This window comes from Marmota flaviventris, chromosome 18 (genome assembly GCF_047511675.1).
Source record: "Marmota flaviventris isolate mMarFla1 chromosome 18, mMarFla1.hap1, whole genome shotgun sequence".
Lineage (NCBI taxonomy): Eukaryota > Metazoa > Chordata > Mammalia > Rodentia > Sciuridae > Marmota > Marmota flaviventris.
In genome coordinates this window covers 32165988-32190701 of record NC_092515.1, presented here as the reverse complement: position 1 = coordinate 32190701, position 24714 = coordinate 32165988, and positions in this window count along the sequence as shown.

The window sequence follows — 24714 nt, the reverse complement described above, 5'->3', positions numbered from 1 at the left end:
TAGAGACAGGTCTCACGGAGTTGCTTAGCACCTCACTTTTGCTGAGGCTGGCATTGAACTTTCGATCCTCCTGCCTCAGCCTCCCAAGCTGCTGGGATTACAGGCATGTAATCCCACCGCTACCAACTAATGACCATCTTTTCTCACCTCTGAAGGGGATGTGCTGTGGGTTTTGTGTTCACTGTTGCTATTGTGTCGACAGGACAGAGAAGTGTGGGCATTTAGAGACACCCCCCCAAAAAAAAACTAAAATAAAATAAAAACCAAGAACTCCCCCACTCAAAAAAAAAAAAAATCAAGCCAAGCACAGGGGTACATGCCTATAATTCCAGCTATTTGGGAGACTGTGGCAGGAGGATCACAAGTTTGAGGGTAGCCTGTGCAAGTTAAGAAGAATTTGTGTCAAAATAACAAATAAAAAGGGCTGCAACAGCGGGGGGGAGGGGGAGATTCAATGGCAGGGTGTCCATGTGTTTAATCCCAGTACCCCCTCAAAATCATATATGCATGCATGTGAGTGTTTATATATGTACACACACACACACACACACACATATATATATATATACATATCACAAAAATCAAATGCAAATCGTGGTATGGTATTACAGGGGGGGCCTGTGTTCTCACAAGAAGTGTCAGGATATTCTGAGTATAACTATGAAGAAAGGATCAGCTAAATCCAGACTGTCTTGCTCCTCAGGATCCTTGTGGGATTCTTCCAATGACAGAATAGGAGGAAGATGGGGGAAGCAGTGGGATTTGTCTGGATTGGGGAGGAAAAAAAACCACATCTCAGCCAATGAAACGTAGGAATTCCACTGATTCCTGGATTGGGGGAAAAAAATCTTGAAAGGACATTTTGACTTCTTTTAAATATTTATTTTTTAGTTATAGTCCGACACATTACCTTTATTTTATTTACTTATTTTTAATGTGGTGCTGAGGATGGAACCCAGGGCCTCACACGTGGTAGGCAAGCACTCTACTGCTGAGCCCCAGCCCCAGCCCCAGGACATTTTGATTTTTGAAGATTTTTAAACTTGAATATGGACTGCATGCTGACTGATGTTATTGAATTAGCCATTTTCTGCGACAAGACAGTGGTGTTCTGATTGAGGAGCGAATGTCCTCATTCTTAAGTGATGCCAAGTAAAGAATTTAATTGTGGTGGGGGGATTTATCTCACTCTCTGCACACCATTTGGGACAGTGTGGAGGGAGGGGGAGAAAGACAGACAGAGAGAGAGGTACTTTGTGTAGTAAGATGGAAATAGCTGGCAAATTTAGATGAAGATATATGATCACACACACCGTTTTCTTGTAGATTTTAAAACTTGTGAATTACCAAAAAAAAAAAAAAAACCTGCTTTATAAAAAGAAAAGATCACAAAAACTAACAAAGGGGGAAAAAATGAGGAAATAATCCTTAATACAAAATGGAATAGCTTTCTTTAGCCCAGGTTTTTTTGGTACAATTATCTCCCCTTCTTTACAATGTGGCTCATGCAGGTATTTTATACCCTTTTTAAGAAATAATGAAAGGCTCTAAATGAGTATGATTTCCTCTGCTCTCCCCTTTAATAAAGGTTTCACTCTCTCAAGTAGTTCTATGAATCAAGAGGTTCTATTTTTTTTCCCCCTGCGGGCTGGTGGTAGAGCACTTGCCTAGTATGCATGAGGCCCTGGTTTCCAACTCCAGCACTGCAAAGACAAATAATAATAATAATAATAATAATAATAATAATAATAATAATAATAATAAGGCTTTTCTCTTTTGCCCTTCTGAGAGAGCACTACCATCATAGATTGATAGTTTTTTTAAACTAAGAGATTGACCTTGCACATTCAGAAGAGCTGAGATTGACACAGGGTAGCCCATGTCTTTCATCCGGGCTACTAGGGAGGCTCAGCAGAGGATCGCAAGTTCAAGGACATCCTAGGCAACCTATTGAGACCCTCTCTCAAAATAAAAAAATAAAATAAAAAGAGCCAGGGTTTGTTGTTTGTTGCTCACTGGTAGAGCACTTGCAGAAGGCCCTGGGTTCAATCTCCTGTCACACCAAAAAAAAAAAAAAAAAAAAGGAAAAAGAATAAAAGAAGAGTTGAGATGCTACTGAGCTTAGTCTAGGCATGGACTTCAAGTTCAGCATTTCAAAGCCATATCAAGTCCTCTGGCCTCTGATTATCTCAAGGAAAGTGCTGAGCACAGAGTCCATATGCAAAAATCTCATCCTCATTCACAATTTGAAACTGTGCCCAGAATGTCCTCTTGGAGACCCACATCCGAAGCTATGAACTTTATGCTGTTGATGAGAAGACCATCAGGAGTTAGACTCCAGATCGTAGAAGGAAAGGCTGAAGAGAACAGAGACTTTGGCCTAAGGAAGACAAGCATTGCAGGACACATGTACAATGTTCCCTAGAAGCTGCAATATGAAAATATAGACTAGAAAAAAAAACGAATTCTCTGCTGCTAAAAAGGAATTCATAGCTGTAGAGACAGTTCAATTTTGACTCACGAACCAGAAATGGTATTTTAAAGGGAAGTGACCCCCAGGCAGAATGGTGTGGTGCCTCTGTAGGTAGCAAGCTCCCCATCAGAGAATGCATGGAAATGGGGGGCACATGACCTCTGAGTGAGGCATTATGTTAGAGATCACACAAGCATCTGGTAAAAGAGGGACTTGAACAGCCCTATAGTCTCTTTCTGCCTGGTCACATTTCCCTCTTAGACTAGGACCAATGGCCCTAATGCCAAGCCCTGAAGAGTCTGCCCTCTGCATTGACTTTGTCCTTGGCTACTGGAACAGCTCGGAGTAGACCCACAGAAGCCTGTCGCTGCTGGGCACAGCAGGGTGGGAACAGGAGGCTAAGGTGCCTCTGGGGGAGCCTTGCTGGTCTTTGTACATCACTCCACTGATCACCAGGTACCTTAGACAGCCTGCCGAAAAGAATTCAGAGGCTCTCAAGCTCCCAGCAGGAAAACCTGGGAGCCCTGTTGTTGGAAATAGCTCCCAACCCGCATCTCAGGCAGGTATTTTTAGGCTCTGTCTTGAAGACACAGAAACTTTCATACATTTCGGCTTCTTTGTCTAGAGTCACTGCAGCCCCAGACATGTCATTGAAAGGGGGTATAATTGTGGTCTCCTCCACCCACCAATCTGAGCACGTCTGAAAGAGCTTCCTGCTGTGCCGCAGAGGGGTTGGAGAGCCTTTTGTGGCAAGGGAAAGTCAAAATGGATTTTTAAAAATAATAATATGTTGATCAAGAAGAGGGGAAAAATCTATTGAGGAGAGGGGGCTCTGCATTGCGGCTGATATGGAGAGGAAGGTTACCTATTATTTTGAAACCTGGTCTTCATTCTTCTTTGCAAGCTACAGAATTCAAGCTTGGAGGAGCTAAAGTCTCATATTTGAGGCTAGGAAATAAAGATGCTCAGAATCATTGGAGTTAGATCAATGGCTGTTATTAATATGAGGCTCTCCGAGAATAATTATAATTGTCAATCACTGGGCATAGGCTAACATTAAAAGAAGAAATAGGAGAGCGACTCAAATGTGGCAGGGAAGATATGCAATTGGCAAGAGGCTTGCTGATAGTGCATGGGAGATATCCAGGGAGGATATTCAAGTTCCTAAGGGGCCTGGTAACTATTCCAGGGCAGGTCAACAAAGGTGACATGGGCTATGTTTTCTGGGACTTAGGAGAACTGTACCAAGGACTAATGTTCCAACTGTGGAAAAATTGATCCCAAATGTCTGAGAGGGCACTAGGGTAGATCTCATGACCAAGGAACGCTACATTAATCAAGTCACCCAGGTCACTCTCATCAGTGGATTTTTTTTAACAACAATAACAAAAAAAAACCCTTTATTTTATTTATTTACCTATTTGTTTGTTTATTTTATGTGGTGCTGAGGATCATACTCAGTGCCTCACATATGCTAGGCAAGCACTCTACCTCTGAGCCACGTCAGTGGGTTTTGATATCAGACATTAGTGGGTTTTGATATCACATCAGTGGGTTTTGATATCAGACATCAAAGAAAAGATTATTGAGGGCAAGGGTATATGTGAAGCTGGTTTAATAAGTAGATGCTGGAATTTTTTCATTGCAATGAAACAGTAAAATAATGGCCCACCAAAAGATCACCATTCCTCAATTCTCTCAGTTTAACTTGATTAGAAAGCAAATACTCCACGATTGGGATTGAAGGAGGCTCAGAGAACCCCTATGGGATCCAGCATTCAGGTCATGCTCAAGAGCTCCATGGCCACCCAGAGCCAACATCCAGGGTACATAGACTGGAGGCAGAAGCAGCTGTCATTTACAGGACCTGGCACACAATGAAAAGGTAGATCCTCTTGTTCTAAAATAAGGGACTATAAGATGGCAGCACGAGAGGCATTGACCAAATCCAGGGCCCTTCTGAGGGTGGGGCCCTGTGCATCTCTGCGGGCCCCCTGCCTAGGAGGTCACCCTCCATTGGAGCAGGTCCCTGTCTGATGACTGCTCAGATCAGGACATCAGGAGACTTGGGCCTAATTGAAACCCCCGTGTCTCTGTCGATGTTACTGGAGTAAGGACAAATCAAAGTGGACTTTTAAACACCTCCGTTGTAAAAATGAGGGAACTGGAGCTCTGGAGTCAAGGATCTGCAGCTACTGAGGAGGCAGAGCCTGGATTCTGAACTCTGGTTGGGATTCTGACCACTAGGCAACACTCTCTTCTCTAGAAAGCACTGCCTCACTTTATTTTTATGATAAGATGAAACTGTCTGTTCCATGTGACAATCAAGCGGGGACTAGCCTGGCCTCTCTGAGACTTGGAAAACGAGTGGGCAAATCAGGTGCAAACGTAGTCCTGATCATGGATCTGTGATTGGACCAGGGAGAAAACAGAGCCCAGCCAGCCCTCTCTGAGCATGTGCTTACCCACACTCTCTTAAGAACCAGAGCTTACAGGAACGTCAGCATGTCACATGTCCCACACCCTCTGGTGACTCCCAGCAGAACCAAGCAATCAGACCAAGAGAAAAAAAACTTTTCAGCCTCAGGGAAGAGACCACCACGCAAACACCTGTAAAATCTTTTTTAGGTTTCAACTGTGTTTTGTGATAGCCAGAAATTAAAAAAAAAAAAAAAATTCCCAGTCCAAGTAGGTTGTAAAAGTTCAGAGTGGAGCAGAGAAGTGGTTTTATGCTAACTTTTCATGCTAAAAAGCAGAAAAAGCAGAAAGGGAAAGTTAATTAAATCATAACTTAGTTGCTGAGAAGTCTTTGTTCCTGATTGGAAGGAAATTACCCTAGGGTTGGAGCAAAAATTCTACTGAGCAGGGAACGTGGTGCAGCTTATTTTAACATTTTGTTTCCATCCTCTGCCCTGGTGGGCAATGTCAGGGAATGAGGGGATCCAAGGAAAAGAAGCCCAAGGATCTTCCCCCGCAGAATTCTCAGCAGCCCTCTCTTACGAATGGGACTATTTGTTATTAAGATCCAAGTGCATTTAAGAAGGCAAATCTGAAGAAGCTTGGCCTGTGAGCCCAGAGTTCCAGCACGTACCAGGTGGGAAAAATATTTTCCGCTGCCTTACTAGAACATCTCTCTGATTTGGATATCTCTGTCTTGCCCCCAAAAGATTCGCAAGGGCAAAAATTATTGTTGCATTTATCATTGTGTCCCTTAGTGCTCTACCTGACACATACAAGTCTTGAAAAGTCAAACTGGCAACACTTCATCTGGGTTAGTAAAAGAAAGTGCTTGCCTGAGACCCAGCTATTTCTGTTCCTTTAAATCTCGCTCTCCAAATATTTTTGACTTCCAGTTGTAGGCTAAAAAGAGGCACTGAGAATTTATAATGGCATTGCCATTTTAGTACATTAAATCCATTTTTTTGTATATTGAATAAAAAGAAGCAGTTTCTGCCTCGTGTTCTTCCTTGGCCTCCAGATTGTACATGACTAAAATAAAAAAATAAAAAATGAAAACAACTTTTTGTGGACAAGCCAGCAGTACCATATCCTGAGAGCAGCTTCTGAAATATTAAGCATAGCTCTTTGGAGGCAATAGCCATCCTTCGCAACCAGTGATTTCAACAATCCCCAAAATAAAATACAGTAAATAGGAGTCAATGCCACCACTATCTTTAAGTCCTAGAATACTTAAAAGATGCTGAGTAAAAATTATGCCCTAACATTTACTGTCAGGGACCCTGCTCTATAATTGTGTCTATTCCTGTTCATCCCGATAAAGCTACCAGCTTCATTTAAGCCACACATTTTTATGAAGCATCTCTCTCGCGCAAGATGATAGTTCTGTGCTCCCTGGCTGGATCTCTACTGTAGAAATTTCTCCGCATTGGAGCCCAGCAGTTCCAGATGAGGAAGGCCCTTTAGGTGGATGCCAGCCACTTGCAGCCGTGAACCCGAGAGAATGAGAAGTGAGACCCAAATAGGTGCCTGATTTCACCCTCCCCCGGTGCGAGCCTGGTGGATCCTCCCAGCCCTTATTTTTCCGTTCAAGTTGGGGAGGATCGGGCCAAAAAAAGAAAGAAAATGGGGAGCATGAAGAGAGGGCAGCCCAGCATGCATAACTAAATGTCAGGTTGTACAGGAGAGTTATAATTAAAGCCCAAGATGACAGATAACTATAAAATCAGATTGGTTCCTTTCCACATGGAAGGAAAACATAATGTTGTCGTCCAACCCAAGCTTTTTTTTTTTTGTAAATTGAAATTACAATTTTATTTGGAGCTATTTTTAAAGGTCCATTAATTAAAAATTGGAAGCCAAGCCAACGAAAGAAATTCCATAAAAGGTGTTGGATTTAATGATTACCGAAGACTATAATTAAAAGATGATGTTATCTGAATATCAAATGCTCTAAATCTATGTTTGTTTTTCATTGAAAATAAACAAATTCGGGAGCGAAAAAAAAATAGAAAAGATATGTGCAAAATGTAATGATAATGGTTGACTTCTAAACAGCTAAGGAAATTATAGTCATCATGTGTGGGAAAAGAACAAACACCTCTTAATTGCATTTCATTATAACGTACCTTTCTCTGCTCAGTTGTATATATTAATTATAAAAACTCGTGTTGCAGAGTGGAGAGGCTCTACAATAGTTTTTCCCCCCTTCCTCTCTTAATTCTGTCTGAAGCAGGATGGAAGAACAATATGATCTGTCATCTGCAGAAAGAGCTCTCAAAGACAAAATCATAAAAAGAATGAAAGGCTATTATATAAAAAAAGAAAAAAAATGCTTTGATTTCCCAGATTTTCCACTTATTAATGTTTAAGGTTATCTGTTCTTTTAGAAAAGTATCTTCTCATATTGTTTTGTATGTGTATTTTCAGGTACCATCGCTTTCTGATAACTGTATCACATGGCATATGCATTACGTAGGTAATTGTTCATGGACGGGGGAAATGGGTGGGAAGAAGGATCATTAGGGAAAGAAGCCATGCAGCACTGGGCTTTGATAAGGAGAACTGGCTGCTCTCTGTCTTTACCTAGGGCAATGGTGGAGGTAATCAACTAGAACTACGACAAGAAAGACCTGATGTAGGCATGCCAAGAACTTTCAGAGGGCCAATGAAGTCAGAGTGGCATTAGGAATTCTGCTTTATCAGAAATCTGCAGGAACAAGTGAGATCCAGGTGTTTGGCTGGAGGTGAGGTGTGATTCTGAAGAGAACCAAGGATCTTAACCTGCCAAGGATCTTAACCTGAGCTTTTAGGATAGGGAGATATATATATATATATATATATATATATATATATATATATATATATGCAATTTCCTGGGCACAGTTCCATAACTTACCAGATTTACTAGCTTCTTGGCTGAACTGTAACCCAAAAAGCCTTAAGTAAGAAACAATACTCTAAGTCATCAGCACTCAATGTGTGACTCATAGACCAGCAGCATCTGCATCACTTAGGAGCCTGTTGGAATGCAGATTCTCATCCCTATACACACATGCACCCCGCCACCCCCCACCCCCACATACACAGTTGTAGAATCAGAACTGATCTGTAATCAAAATCCCCCAGTGGTTGGGCATGGTGGCATAGGCCTGTAATCCCAGCGACTTGGGAGGCTAAGGCAGGAGGATCCCATGTTCAAGGCCAGCCTTAGGCATGTAGCAAGACCCTCAGCAACTTAGCAAGACCCTGTCTCGAGATAAAAAATAGAAAAGGCTGAGAATTTAACTTAATAGTAGAGCACCCCTAGGTTCAATTTCCAGTACCATGAAAAAAGAAAAGGAAAAAAAAATCCCCTGATGATCCATTGGCATTTTAAAGTATGAAACATGCAGATTTAGATGGCCCAGTGATGTCAGTCAATACCCATCCATGGCTCCATGGAATAACAGTTAGTTTCTCCATTCACCACCCTGGATCACAGAGACTCAGGTTCAATCCAGGCTCCATCATTGGCCATGAGAACTGAGCTCCTGAAGAATAATAATAATCCTCCTCCATTGGAGTTGTCAAAATTAAACGAGACAATCAGTGTAAAGCATTTAAAATACCTGGTACCTAGAATATATGCAATAGCCATCATACTTTTTATAAATTATCTAGATTTTGTCCAATTCTGGAAATTAGCCATGACATCAAAAATGTTACAGTCAACCAATCTAAAGGAAGGGTCTTCATCCAGGGATAGTTTTACTCCCTGAGGACCGCATAGAAATGTCTGGAGTTGTTATTTCCGTGGGGAGGAATGCTACCGGCATCTCATGGGTAGGAACCAAGAGTCATGGTAAAATCCTATCATGTGCAGGACCGTGTCTCACAGAGGTTATTGGTCCCTCAAAGGACAACAGTACTGAGATCGAAAAGCTCTAGTCTAAAGACAAGGATGTAAAAATTGCCAGTCAAGTCTTGAGCAAGCGTTAGGTTTCTATGAGCTTTTGAGAGGTCACTTGTCACTACAGCCTCTAACTTGAAAAAGCAAAATAAAATTGTCACCTTCTAACACACCAAAAATCTGAGTAAGACTCCTACAGGAATTTCAGCCCTGCAAGGAAGATAACTGATCATTTTATCAAACTTAGGTCCCTCCATCCCATCTTATCATCTGTCCTGTTTCTTTTCTTTGGCGTACCCCTGGTGCTCATTAATTAATGATCATTTATTATTTGTTGGAGTCTGCTTTGCCCTGACAGGAGATGCTGAAAGTGTTCTCTCATCTGTGGGTCCCCCTGATGCCCAGGCCTATGGCTGCCACAGACTAGAGCTTTAGAAGCACTTCTGAAGGGAATGAATTGACTCCAGGCTGCTTCGACAATATGGGTGAGGCTCACCGGGCTGTTTAATATACCTGTTCTTCTCGTGCCTCCGTTCCTTTTGCGAAACTTAAGACAAAAATAAAATAGAACCTTGAGTTTGGGGTTATTTAGCAATTTCATGAGGATACCCTGAAATGAGATGAGATAAAAGAGAGGAAAATAGGCCCATGCCGTCTTAGCCTGGGCAGCAAATAGCAATGCACTGAAGACACAGCCTTGGTACATTTATTTATTTATTTATTTATTTTCAAAAAAAGAAGAAAGAGGATGAACTCCAGGATCAGGCATAAGTAGGTCCAAATTGGTTTCACATTTATTAGGTGACTTTTAAGTTACTCAGCTGCTCAAAGTCTCAGTGTTTCCGTCTTTAAAATAGGACTAATGGAGCCAAGTGCGGTGGCACACATCTATAATCCCAGAGACTCGGGAGGCTGAGGCAGGAGGATCTCAAGTTCCAAGCCAGCCTTAGCAAAGGCGAGGTGCTAAGCAACTCAGTGAGACCCTGTGGCTCAATGGTCGAGGGCCCCTGAGTTCAATCCCTGGTACCCCACTCCTCAAAAAAACAGATGTTCTTATCACTCCAGACATTCCAAGAATTTTAGTAGGTGTGTGCCAGACGACAGGGAGGAAGATCACATACGATTTTTGCAAAATCACAATTAGTGTATATATACACTGAATAAAGAAGAAAGAAGAAAAATCTGCCGAGCACGCGGTGCAGGCCTGTAATCCCAGCAGCTCAGGAGGCTGAGGCAGGAGGATCAAGAGTTCAAAGCCAACCTCAGCAAAAGTGAGGTGATAAGCAACTCAGCAAGACCCTGTCTCTAAATAAAATACAAAAAAGGGCTGGGGATGGGGCTAAGTGGTCGAGTGCCTCCGAGTTCAATCCCCGGTACAAAAAAAAAAAAGTGGGGATAATGGTTAGAATGACTTACAGGGGTATCTGAATATACACTCATACATCAATATTCCAGGAATCTCAGCAGCGGGCCTACTGTGGGTAGGACACCGTGCTGGATGCTGGTGCACACACACCACTGGGCACAGCGCTTGGCACAGCCACTGCTGAGACACACATGGTTGACTCTCTCACAGAGAAGCAGCACTCATGAAGTGCCCAGTGGGGATTCCTGCCTTCTGTTGCTCTTGGGACAGAGTGGTTGGTGGCACTGGGATCATGTCCTCTTGGCCCCAAGTGGTGTTTAGCTTAGTAAAAAAAAAAAAAAATCAAAGAAGCCAGGTATGGAGGTGCAACGCTGTAATCCCAGCAATGAGGGAGGCTGAGACAGACTATCACTGTTCTGATGTACTGTAAGTTTGAGTCCAACCTGGGCAACTTAGAGAGATCCTGTCTCAAAATAAAAAATAAAAAGGCCGGGGATGGAGCTTGGTGGTAGAACACTCACCTAGCATGCACCAGGCCCTGGGTTCAATCCCCAGTACTGGAAAAAAAAAGAATCAAAGAATGGTTTAAAATACTTGAGGTCCTTAAATTAAAGTGTCCTTTGCCAACTCTTTAAAATTAGGTGGAAAGGACATTTGGGAAAATAAATTGATGCCTTAGGAAATGAAAGAGAAGTGCTTATGAAAGATATTTATCATTATGTTAGCAATATCTGAAAAAGAGAACCAACCTACATATTCAAGAAAAAACAACCATTTGGGAAATTTGGAAGGTCAATGCTAAACAATTCTCGGTTAGCTATTACAAAATTAAAATTTAAATCTGTGGGAAAATACACCTAAAATGTAGATGTACACAATGCCTACAGTAAAGTCTAGGTGCCTGGTCAAGTTATTCAATAGAAAAGCAAGAAATAAATAGAGCCATACCAGAGTAAGTAGGTTATGTGCTCTATTTTTTTTTTAATTCTAAATCTTCTTTAATGCTGTAAAAAAAATTTCCAGTTGAAAATAATATCAATAATAGTAATTGAATACTTTAGTGCTGGATTAATGACTAAGAATTTTCCTACTTTGGAAAAAAAAATACCCCAAGAAAGGTCCCAGAAAGGAGGAAATAAATAAAAACACATTGGAAAAATTAAATATGGCCAGTGGGTAAACTGTAATTACCTAGCGCCTAACAGTTTGAGACAGAATGTTATGCAGATGGTCATTTGCATGCTTAACTATAGAGAAAGGAGCAGGTACTTGGCTTGGGAAGAAGAAAAGGGAGAGGTTGTACTTTGTATGCAGGATGTACTGGGTGATTTTTCATTTCATCTCAAACTTGGGCTGTCTTTGTACAACCAGACCAGGCTCCCTTCCCCGCAGAGCAAATCAAAATGTTTGAATGCTTTTGCACTGGGGTCAGAAAAACCTGTCTGTAAATCCCTGCATCACCCTGTCCTTGTGGATTGATTTGGGGCAAAGTGCTTCACTAGCCTTGAATCTTCTCCCTGATGCATAAAAGAGAAATAATATTCACCCCCCTCCGTTTGGAGGGCTGCTTTGAGGAGTCCATGATATCCATGGAACATCTAATACAGATAAGCGCTCCGTAAGGGTCTGTGAATTGCAAAATTACTATCACTGTTCTGATATATTGTTCTCACACTCCATTTCATTCCTGTCTGTGAGCCAGGTCAGGGGCCAAGCTGCATGGGGTGTTTAAATGGAGAGGTCTTTTCTGGCTTTCCTCTTCCATGCCAGAACTCAAATTCCCAACCTCTGAGTTTCTTCCTATTGCTAGTCGTCGCTACTCTCCACACTGTGACAGCTGTGTCTCTCCTGTTTGGTAGCTGATGAGTCAATCAAAAGATGCTTTTGTAATGGAATGATTTGGGGGTTGCTTCAGTGCCTAATGGAATGTGTGATACTGACAGGTCCCCTGGGGATGGGGAGTGGAATTAGATGCATTTACCCAGGGACATTCTGGGGGGGTGCCAAACCAGTGCCTAACCCAGACCATCCAGGATAACTATCCAGCTAGAGGGGTAAATGTCTAGGGCTGCCTAGATCTCGTTTCTGTGGCTATAGTTATTTGGTGGGGCCAGTCCTCTGCAGATATCCACAGCAGTTCTCTCAATCGCCGACCTAGGTTGTTGTCCCTCGTTCCTCTGCTTATGCCAATCATTCCTGTTCAAAACTTATCTGACCTCTACCTATCCAGCAACACCAAACCTCTGTTCTCTAAAGGGCAGATAGAGTCGTTGGATCCGTTTATTTGTGGTAAGGACTCAATATCTGTTTGCTCTGTGTTGAGCAGCCTCTCTGCAGAAAACATTTGGATTTAAAAGTAGGCTTCCCCCAAATAATCTGCAATTCAGATCAGAAGGCTACTGAGTGCCTCCTGGGTGCCAGAGGCTGCTGGGCAGGGTGAAGACCCAGGAGGGGAGGAGTGTCAAGATGAGCAAACACCACCCAGACTTCAAGGCCCTAGGAGTCAAGTTTGGGGAAATGGTCATGTTTACATCTCCGAATCATGCAAGAAAAATTAGTAAGGGTAATCAAGGTGTAATCAAAGCCCAGAGCCTTCCAAGGAGGGATAAAAGCATTCTGATTATAGGGGCAGGAGAGGAAGGAAACAGGGCCAACTTCATGGGGGTGGTAGGGGCACGATTCCTGAAGTGGGCATTATAGAGTAAGGCTTTTCATAGGCAAAAAAAAAAAATGACACAATGGCACCTTGTCTGAGCTAATAGCATAGATCAAGGGCTCTGGGTCCCCCAAATGCATTTGGCACCAGCAATGATAGGGAAAGAGCAAAGGATAGAGAAGCCGTGATGCTAGAGGGAAAGTATTAGTCATGACAGGAACACCTGCTATTTATTGAGTGCCTATTTTGTTCCAGACTCTACAGTAGATGCTTATTAATAAAAGCGAATCTCTGTTAAGATGCATTGAAGATTCTGATTAGGCCCTGCGCTAAGCATTTAATGTGAATTTACATTGCTAGGTAAACAAGCTTTGTTATCTGTTAGGGGTTTTTGGTTGCCCTGTTCTTCTTCTGAGTAGATTTGAGACACACCCAAATGTCCTCTAAGCAGTGTAGTGGGTGCATTCAGCTTCACAGTGCAGTGCTGTGTGACCCTCCACAAGGTACTCTCCCCTCCTGGATCTCTGTTTTCTTGTCTATCAAAAAAAAAAAAAAAAAAAAAAAATGCAAGTACATCATTGCCTTCACAAAGGTGTTTGGGAAGAGCAAAGAAGGGGCTACTTGAAAAGTACCCAGTAGCCTAGCTGTGATAAACACTTAAAAAATACTTATTATTATTTTTATTCCACACCACTAGTTAACTTAAAGCCAATACAGTGATCCTGATGGAGACTGAGCAAAAACACTGCATTTTATTAGCTTTCTAGCATCTACAGACTCATCCTTCCTCCAAATCATCCGCTAAAAGGTTAGGCTTGATGATGTCAATGTACCTCTTGCTCAAGTTCCCGTTTTTCAATGTGGCATGGAACCACCCCTCCTCCAGGAAGCCCTGTCAGATTCCCTCATCCCACCAAGTTTCCCTCCCGGGAATGGCTGGCCATCGTTCATCTCTGCTGTTTTGGTCCAAGGAGAGGGCAGACCATTTATATCCTCAAAGTCCTCAGAGTGTCATGGAGTGGAGGGGGGCCACGGGTAGTGGCCGGGCCTGGAGTCACAGTGCTGTGGTCCTACACAGCAGCAAGCCTCTCATTTTCTTATCCTCTGGCTTCTGCTCCTCCATGTCAAGATTGAATTCCTGCCCCCAAGACCACTGTCTCAAAATCTTTATTGTTCTGTTGAAAACCTGCCACGATTCATCTTTCATGTGTCTCTTGATTCTCTATCTCTATATTTGAAGGTGTTTGGGGCTTGGGGTTTAAAAAAAAAAAAAAAATTCATCAAGTATTTAAATCAATCTTTCTCCTCTTTATTGATAGCAACTCAAGCCTACTGATTAACTTTTCAATCAAAGCTGCCTACAACACACAGGCTGGTGCGGGCAACAGCAACTGCAGCTTTGACAACAACCCAAGTAGGCAGTTATCTGACTTCCCCTTGCTTCTGGCTGCCCAGAAACTTAGGAGTTGCCCTCAATTTCATTGCTCAAATTGCCTGGTAAAGAAAGCCCCATGGCTAACCCTAAGTTTCCTGTATGCATTTGAGTTCACAGAAATTTCTGGAACGTACCTACTATGGATAAGGCTTCAGTCAGGAGTGTATATTTGAAAGGAGGGAAGAAACACAAAGAATAATCCCATTTTTTCTTTTCTTACTCTTGGAACATTTGGGAGAGCTGATTGATAGAGCCTTAAGAGAACCCAGTGCCTTGATAGGCAGATAGACATGTGTTTTTGTTTCTTTTTGTTTTGTTGTTCTGTTTTTTTTTTGTTTGTTTGTTTTTGGGGTTTTTTTGTATCAAATATCAATCAGCTGGCTTACCCAGAAATTATTATTCCCTTTAATTAATATTAAGGGGAAAGTGGAAGAAAATAGTAATGGTAATAATAATAATAATAATAATAATAATAACAACAACCATGATCTATCCAGCGCTCTCTGTGGACTTGATACGCCCTAAATCTGTCCATCTGTGATTTCCCAGCCTTCGCATGATCCTTTATGTATGTAAGGATTACTGTTCCCCACCTTTTACAGTTGAGAAAACGTAAACCTAGAGATGTTAAGTAGCTTATCAAAGGTCACACAGCCAGTAAATGGCAGAGTTAAGAAACTAATCCGGACTCTGTGACCCAGGAGTCTATTCTCTTCAATACTAATTCACTGGGTTCATCATCTGGTTTTCTGTCTGTATTCACAGAGAACTCATTGAAGGCCGTGGCTTTGTCTCTTTTAAAGTTGCCTAGCAGGCTGACCCAAAGTAGGTGCAGCAAAATGGTCAGATCAATTGTCCTTTCAAGAAAGGAGACTGAGGTGAGTCCGACCAGTCCTGGGTCTCGGGGATAGAGAAGCCAAGGAGGTGGCCAAAGTCACCGTCCTTCTTGGGGCTTAAGTCCTAGGAGGTGGAAGCCTCTGCTTGAATTCTTGGTTTACTGTGATGAACTCATTGTTTTCCAGGCCTTTGCTGAGAACAGATTCCCTGGTTTTCTGAGGATCAGCAGCAGCAGCAGCGTCATAAACCTCAAGATTACTCACACGCAGCCTGGGAGGGGTAAGGTCGTCTTGGTCACTGCCCCTGAGAAGCTGCCCTGCACGTGACCTGACTTCTTTTCTTCCCGATTCTAGAATACAAAGACAATCTGATCCTTTTTAGGGGGTGGCAGAGAGAGAAACAGGGAGAAGCATCATCTTGGCAATTAAGCTGCAGAAAGTAGGGCTAATGATAGGGAACATCCCTTCCAGAGAGTCCATCTCGTCTAATTGACAGTCTAATTAGAGAATGTTTTTGACCTATTTTGTTTGCCATTAATGTTGAAATGTCTCCCTGGCTTGTAAACTGGTGGAAGGTGAGACTGAGAACATTTGTGTTTGAACAAATGGTGTCCTGATGTTTGTTCCCTTGTCCCATGGACGAAATTTGGGGATCTTTGGAAATTACTGGGAGTCAGCTTCTTCCATGAGGACCAGAGGGAGTAAACTCCAGGTAGATGGGTGATTGTCTCCTGGAGTTCTTGTCACATGTCATGACATTTCCCAAGAGACTTCCATGACAGAGGCAAAGCCTGTTCCGTCCGTCCACTTCCCTGTTCCATCCACTTCCCACCTAACACAGATTCAGGTTGGGACTGGGTGAAGTCAGAGCAGACGGGAGTATAGCTGGCCCTGCCGAGTCCTCCCCTGGGAATGAGGAGCAAATCCTTCTGGAAGGGTTGGTCTAAAGCAGGCAGTGATGGACACGCCCCTGAATGGCACCCAGGAAATCTTGCCAAAAGGCATCACGTTACCCACTTTTTGTCAAGAAAGGTAAAGAAGAGCTCCAAATGATGAGGCCAGGTTCTCCTAGACTCAAGTTTCAATCTTCACGTTGATTTCCATTCTCATTATTTAATTTCCTTCTCATCAGACAGAATTAAATTCCAAATACCTTTCCCAGGTCTTCTAAAGTCCAATTGCCCCAATGCTTTGTTTTGAACTTACATAAAAGTTCAAATTTCCTCTTCCCCTCCTCAGATTTCTGCCAAAACAGTCATCAATGATGAGATTTTGGAAGATAATTAGTATATCAGATATCTGTAATAAGCTAATCATGTATTTCTTGGATAGTGGGCCTCTGCTTAGCTGTTATTAATCACAAATATTATTCATGTCATTTGTAATATCCCTGATGGTGGATGTTTTTAATGCTTGAAGGATTCCGGTAAAGTCTTCAGCTACAGATGCAGAGCCCCTCCACACCCCTCTCCCCGCAAGAGGGGCAGGATTTGATGGTGTCTTGTTGAACAGGGTGAACCTTGGAGGAAAACAGCATTAAGGGAAGTAATTATCCATTCACACTGAGCTGGCTACAAATAAAGTGAGAAAATCACCTTCTCAGAACTCACATGAAAAACATAATGTAGTTAATATTAAATAAGGGGATTGGGCAACCTAGCCTCTTTTTACAGTGTGTGCTGATGTGTCCTTGATCAGGGGCTGTTTTGTTTATGATTAATGAATGACTCACCTTGGGCTGTGTTCCGTTCAATGCATACCTCATTATGAATTTGAAGAGGTCATTTGTTCCGTGGATTTAAAATAAAAACCTCTTTGTACAATTCAGAAGGTTAAGAGTTTGATATTGGTACAAAATTAATGTTAAAAAAAAAAAACTTAGAGACATGTGCTTTAGGGGGTAGCAGTGTTTCCTTTTTAACTTTCAAAATTTGGAAAGAAATTCTGAGCCTGGATTCTGGTTTCAAAGTAGATCCTAAAGTAAACCCTACGTGGCTTAGGCCCAGGTCTTCTGGGCTGGCAGTATTGCCCCGTGGTGCCCTGAATCAGAAGCGCTTGGTGTGGACGGACCCATGTGGGGGAAGAGTTTGCAGAGAGCATTCAGATTACACACAGACAAACCAACAGCACACAAAACCCAGAATTTAGATAAAATCAATGCTATTTCTTCTTTTCACATTGTCTGCATGACTCTCTTTTAATATCTTCTCCCCTTTAGAATCATTTGCTATGTTCATTATAGTTTAATTTCATCTGTGTCTAGATGTCAGAATAAGTAGTGATTTGCACTATAGTTTACGAGACCCTACAAAATTCAACTTTGGTACAGAAGATCACAACTAGGTTTAAAAATGGTATGCCTATAAATATAATTTTTTTTCAAAATTTCTGATAAATAAAGCCTTCTGATAAGGAAATGTAGATGTATCTATCATATACATGCATGCATGTAAAGGCACAACTATACACATGAACACACATATCAGAGGAAGGTAGATAATTGAGAGAAAGGGGGCATAGATATCCATCCGTGTGCAGGCATGGATTTTGTTGAAGTTCCAATGGGAGCGTTTGTGTTTGAGGTATAACCCCAAGCCAGGCAGTGAGCATGTTATAATAGCCATCATTTCCAGCAGTGCACACACAAACGTGTGGTTTGACCACCTGTGGGCCCCACCACAGCTGGGTTAATGATTTTTCCACAGGGGTATGTGTGTTCACTTGTGCATTCAAATGAGGCCTTGTCACGCAGAAATAAAAGCATATGCGTGAACGGAGCTCAGCGGCTGAGTAAGATGCCTACTTCATGGTAGACATAGTTCATCAGTCACCTAGCCAACTTCTTTTCAAAGTCAAGTTATTTCTTTATGTGTGAGAGAAACTCTGTCCTTTGATCACAGCCATTAAGATGGGATTAAAAAATAGCAAATCCCAGAAACCCGAGCATTCGTCCTGACTCCATCTCTAGCAGTGTGACCTTGGCAGGGCCAGTTCTCTGGACTTTAGGGCTGTTGCTGTAAATGAGAGCTCTGGACTAGATGCACTTTAAAAATCGTTCCTCACTATCAATGTTCTGCATTCTTTGATTGTTATGTTTGTTTTTTTTTCCAGAAATGGTTCTCTCTTGTCAATGTTCTATGATTCTGTACAAATACAAGAAAACTAACACAAGGTAGGAAGTGCCCCCATTTCCTGTAGGTCCTCTTGGTGAAGTCAGACTCTTGCTAAACTAAACTCAGAACACCAACATCTGGTCTTACTGCATAAGCTCCATTTGCCTGAGAGGGCTGTGAGCATAGGTCACACTGAACACATTCAGGTTTTGTTGACTGTCCTTGAGTAAAAGTGGCAGCCGAGCAACGAACACACTGGCTACCTGGATGGCCACAGAAGAAACAAATATGCAGTTTTGCAACCAGAAATAGAGGTCCCTCTCGTTTTCTGACTCCATCCGTGAGAATTCCACGAGTCACATGATCACTAAGAAAAACACCAAGAGCCACCTCCTTACTCATATTTTAATACAGCATGGCGATTTCCAGGTCAAGGTGAACTTCCAAGACATTTAGCTAATTTGCATAAGGAAGTTTGCTCATGTTGTTATAAAACATTTTAAAAGACTCAGTATACAAATGGTCATAGCTTTAAAAAAAAATAGTCCTGCAAAATTAGATAATTTGAATGGGGCCAAGATATTGTCTGTGTGCTTCAATATCATTTCACTCAAAAAAAAAAAAAAACGTTCCCATTAGTTTGAGAAAAGAGATGAGCCAGCAGGTGGCTTGTGGATCTGTTTCATTACATGGGACACAGGTAGCCGTTATCAATATGTTTTGGCCTGAAAGCTAATTAAGCCAGTTTGGAAACACTAAAGTCTCAAAGAAACACAACCACCCTGCCCTGGTTTCAAATAAGGCATTATCCATCTTCCCGATCAAAAAGTGGCAAGCTGTTCCACCAAAAGCTCCATCTAGTGACTTTTTCTTATTTACCATAGATCATAACCCCCACCCCAGGACCCCAAAAGACCATCGCTGGAAGGGTATCCTACAGAAAAAGGAGGGTGAACAGGGATTGGTGTGGTTCTCCGTCTCCATCTGTGACACATGCTCAGTATCCCACTGCTGATAAGTGACATAATCAACTCTCCAATAATGCTTGGTATCTCCTCCTTGTCTTAATGCCAGTGAGCTCCCTCATATGTTTCTTTCCTGAGAACCCAAGCTTGATGGCTTGGTGCACTTTTCTTCTTACAGGATTGAGATATATGTGAAGAATATGATTACTCTGATCTTACCTGCATCTCAGTGCAGAGAGGATGGATGGGGTGATCCCACTGACTTTCTCTTAAATGTCTTCCCCTTCCCAACTCTAAGCAAGACCTCCTGAAACTTTGCCACTTGATGTGAAGATGTCTGTAGAATATGATTTGCATCAATGGCCCATCAGGTGGGAGAAAAGAAAGAAGTCCTCAGTGTGTTCCTGCCACAGGAGTGGAGTGAGGAGATGGGAACCAAGAATTCCTTCCCTGAAGCTGCCCAATCTCCATGGAGGATGCTTGACACTTTTTGCAGTGCACATGGAGTTCTGCTTTTCTAGGAACTCTGCTCTTCCTTCTTACAACCACACTTCCTTATTCTTGAACCAGGAAGTTCAATGCGATCAATAGCAATCCCCAGATCTAAAGGTGTCATATAACCTAGGCACGGCCAATCGTTCCCATTCCCGACTCCAAAGTGACTGACTCAAAGAGGTCATGTCATTAAAAGGTTCCAAAAAGAACTTTCCATGTACTATGGCTAAAACTATAGTAAAGAGATATCTCCTTGTCCCCTGGGGTGCTGGCTAGTGTAAGGTAAAGTTATCTGCATCTGCCGATCACCACTTCCAAGCGAGAGCCTGGCCAATGACAGAATACAGGAAAGCATCCAGGCATGAAGGTGCACACCTATAATCCCAGCTACTCAGGAGGCTGAGGTAAGAATATTGCAAGGTCAATGCCACCCTGGGCACCTTAGCAAGACCCTATTTCAAAATAAATAAATAAGGTTAGGATAAAGTTTAGTGGTAAAGTGCCCCTGGGTTCCATCCCCAGAACTGCAAAAATGGATGAATAAGTAAGCAAATAAATATAAATGGGGGTGTTACATCTCTGATTGTATTATAAAGATACCAATTGTGCTACAGATGGAGAACGGAATAGGGAAGTAAGAATGGATTCTGATTCAGGAAAAAATTATGTGTCACTAGCCCAGTGTAGGGGGTTTAAATAATATCGTCAGGATATTATTTAAACCCCCTACACTGGGCTAGTGACACATAATTTTTAAATAATATCCTGGGGCTGGGGATGTGGCTCAAGCGGTAGCGCGCTCACCTAGCATGCGTGCGGCCCAAGTTTGATCCTCAGCACCACATACAAAAAACAAAGATGTTGTGTCCGCCGAAAACTGAAAAATAAATATAATTCTCTCTCTCTCTAAAAAAATAAATAAATAAATAAATAAATAATATCCTGTAGATTAGTCACTTGTGTCAGACTGTAGAGCCAATAGTGAAGCATATGGGGGGTCTCTAGAGTAAGCTCAAAGCTGTATAAACTCTAAACCACTGTGCAATACAAAAAATAAACTAGAAACACATTTTTTTTTTCAGTAGAATTATTAGATGATTCTTCAATGACTAGAACTTGGCTGTTGGGATTTTCTAACCTTTCCACTTGGTTTGCTCCCTGCTCCCAACCCCTTCTTATAATAACTAAACTTTTCTTTCTTTCTTTTTTTTTTCCCCAACACTGGGGATTGAACTCCAGGGGTTCTTTACCACAGAACCACACCTCCCCCCCTCTTTATTGTATTTTGAGACAGGGTCTCGCTCAGTTGCCCAGGCCGGCCTTGAACTTGCCATCTTCTTGCTCCGGCCTTCTGAGTTGCTGGGATTACAGGCAAATGCTTGTCCTCCTGGCTCTTGCACAATTTAAAAATGTGATTCAGGCAAAAATCTACTTGCTATTTGTGTTGCAAAGTTCAAATACTCTATATTGTGTCATCACTTTTTAAAAATGTATGACCAAGAACACTTAGCAAATTCCAGAAACCTTTGAACTCCCGTTTGTTGAATATTGTAGTTTATGTTTTCTGTAATTTGTCCGGAACCATTTGTACCTTTAGATTATTAATCTATAACCAAACAGTTCTGGCCAGACAAGCCTTCTCCCTCAGCCAATGAAACCGGGAAACTGAACAAATCTATTTTCTTTCCTTTGAATTCTGTCACTATATTTATTTCAAATTCTTATTCTGGCTTCTTCCTTCCTTTATATTTCATGGAAAAAACTCTCCAGATAAGATCAGAACGGCTTTGTCATTTGTCCCCCAGCCACCAAGCCTGACTCAGGCATAGAGTTTCAAAACACGTATATATTTTTCCATACTCACATGTAGAAACAAAAAAAAATGTTGATCACAATTGTCTGCCTTCATATTTGCATATGTAAATGTGTCAGATTGATTTTAGTGGACTTTCCTTATAAATGATTAGCCATTCATGAAGAGGAGACTATGGACAAGTACCAACAGGTAACCTGAGGGATTGTAGATGATTTCATAGAAGGAAAGGGAAGGAGTGTCTACCCTGCAGGGCAGCAATTTGGATCAACACTGTCACACCAGGTTATGAGAGAATCAGTGTCACCCTGAGGAGCTCTGTGAACCTGCCTTCCATTTCCCCATCGCTCCAACTTGGATGACAGCAGCATGCACCTCATTAAGGGTTCATCCTGTAATTATTCAATAGACATTTACTGAGCATCAACCACACGCCTGGCATTTCCTTTGACACCTGGATACTAAGTGCATACCTTTGCAGAGCTGATGTTCTCATAGCAGAAAGAGGCAAGAAGCAAATGAGCTAATCGTGTCACGTCAGATGGTGACTCCTTTTTTAGTAAAAAAATGAAAAGATAACGGGAAGAGAAGTATGGGGTCCTCTTTGGGTACATTTTAGATACGTCCTCTTGCGGATTTGCTCTCTAAAGAGCTGATGTTTGAATCCAGCCATTGATGAGAAGACAGACTCAGCCATGGGAAGATCCAGGTCAAGAGAAGAACCCCCAGATGCAACTTCCAGGTCGCCATTATGAAGCAAAACAGAAGACCACCATGTTGGGAGGCCAGGGAGGGTAAAGAGAGAGAAGGTAGAGGACAATGATGGAAAGGTAGGGGAGGGCAAAACCATGCCCTTCCAGGCCCTGTAAGGAATCTGGACCTCAGACTAAGTGCTGGGGGACAGTGCTAACATGCCTCAGCCAGGGGACGAGGTGACCTGATTAGTGGCAGTGGAGATGCTGCCTCCCCGCTCCCTCTGTGGTTCAGCTTTTCAACCTGTACGTTGTATGGCACAGAAATCTAGAAACTGATCATGATCCAAGTTACTGGGAAAGCGTGTGCAAGCTACCAATCAGATGAAGCACGGGATGCTCCTCGGCTGCAGTAACAGGTACGTGTTTAGCTTCTGCCCATAAAAGCTCTCCTAGTGCAATGGCTTAAGAGTGGTGGTGGTTTATTTCTCAAGAAGGTTCAGAACTAAAATGGTATCTCAACAGGGACATGAACTTTCTCTTCTCTGTTTTTCTATGCAGCTTTGCTCTCTGTGGCTGAAATGCCTGTCATCCTAGGTCCTCCTGAGACATTTGCAGCTCAGCCATAAAAGGGGAAGAACCCACTCCTTTTTTTCCAGGTTGCTGCCTGCAGGTTGTGATCCCATGATTTCCCACTACCCAGAGGCACGTCACCTGGCCACAGCCAGCTGCACTTGGAAGCGGAGCCAAGATAAAGCTTTTCTTATTATAAAAGGCTAGTGGAGGTCACATGTGCTGGCCATCAGCAGATGGTCTCAGCAAGTTAGGAGGCTGAGGCAGGAGGATCTCAAGTTCAAGGGCAGCCTAGGCAATTTAGGAAGAGCCAGTCTCAAAATAAAAAAGAGCTGGGGATGTATTTCAGTGGTAGAGTGTCCTGGGGTTCAATTCCCAGTAACATACACACACACACAGGGTATTAGAAGGATAATATAGTGATCTTGCTTTCTGCCGTAGCTTCCAATCCAATAAAAAGGTGACTGGAAGTGCCTTCAGCCCACAGAGAATCAGCTCTGTTAAATGTTCTGTTCTAGAAGGACTGATTCATAGTAATTCATAATAATGAATCAATTAATTACGAAAAATAATTAAGTGATGAATTGAAACAATGCTGTATACTGATGATTCCTCCCTATACAATCCTCAGCTCTGTGACAAATGCACATAGCAGCTTATTTTCTTATATTAAAAAAGCTACACAAATAAGTCATTTTTCACAGGCTTCTCTTAGGTCTTGCTCTTTGAGCTGTTTAGAAAGGGAGATAGATTTGTATGGTTTTATTGATATTTCCTCATCTGGCCTTCTTTCTTTCATGATTTGTGGCATGAATTTAAAGCCTGCTGTTTGGGATTCAGAGGGTCCTTCTGCACATTTAGGAAAATAATTACAGCTCATTCATTCTTACACACATATCTTTAAACTCATTGGCACCATTTTAACTATGTCCATGGAAATTTAACCCATTATTTTGTGTGTGTGTGTGTGTGTGTGTGTGTGTGTGATATTAGCATGTGTACAAAGATCATTTTCCTAATCCATTCAACAGGTTTTGATTCCTTACTATGTCTGCTTAATGGACCAACAGTTGAAAGTTACTCTGCCTATAATCAAATCTCTAAAATCAGAATATGTCTCCAAACTACCAAGAGAATCAGGGTTTTAGCAATTAGTATATAGGCTCAATGAGTGGTAGGTGATCAAACAAGATTCTAAAAGCCTATTGTTTTCTAATGGAGAGAAAACTGAAATTGAAGTTGAGAGATCAACATCCTGGCTGTGCCAATGACTTTCTGCATGATTTTAAATCTTTCCCACTTTCTAGCATTCGGGTCTCTGGTCCATAAAATGAGGGTAGGGCCCAGCTCCAATGCTGGCACAGAATTTCCACTTTAACTCCAGTTACCTGTGCAGACATCACTAATCGATCACAGCACTTTTATCTTTTGTGTTCAACTGAGACTTAGGCTTAAATTCCTCTCAACACAATCCCCATTCCATCAGATTTGAACTAAAAGATTATACCTTTTCAGCACTCCCTGAATTAGATGATTTCTGAGATTTCCACTAGCTTTAAAAGGTTAGAATCTGATAAACAAAAAAAAAAAAAAAAAGAAAGAAAAGAAAAGAAAGCAATGAAAAAAGAAAAACTAAGGTTCAGTTAATACATCTATCTACTTGTGACAATTGATGTTTTGTAGTATTCCGACTCAAATATGAGATGGGACTTTCTGGCCTTTGCTAATTAAAAAAAGATGAAGCATACATTTTGGAAAGAATGATATGCTATTTCCTGCACCTTAAAGCCAGAGGGAGTCCAGAATATAAATGCAAATTACATGCAAATATACTTAGGGGACCTTCCTCTTTCATAGAACTGAATTCAGCTTCTGGGGAAATATAGAAGAGAAGTCCAAGTCTGTATTTCCCAGGAGTTAAATTTGAAAGTTTTCAAGAAACTTAACA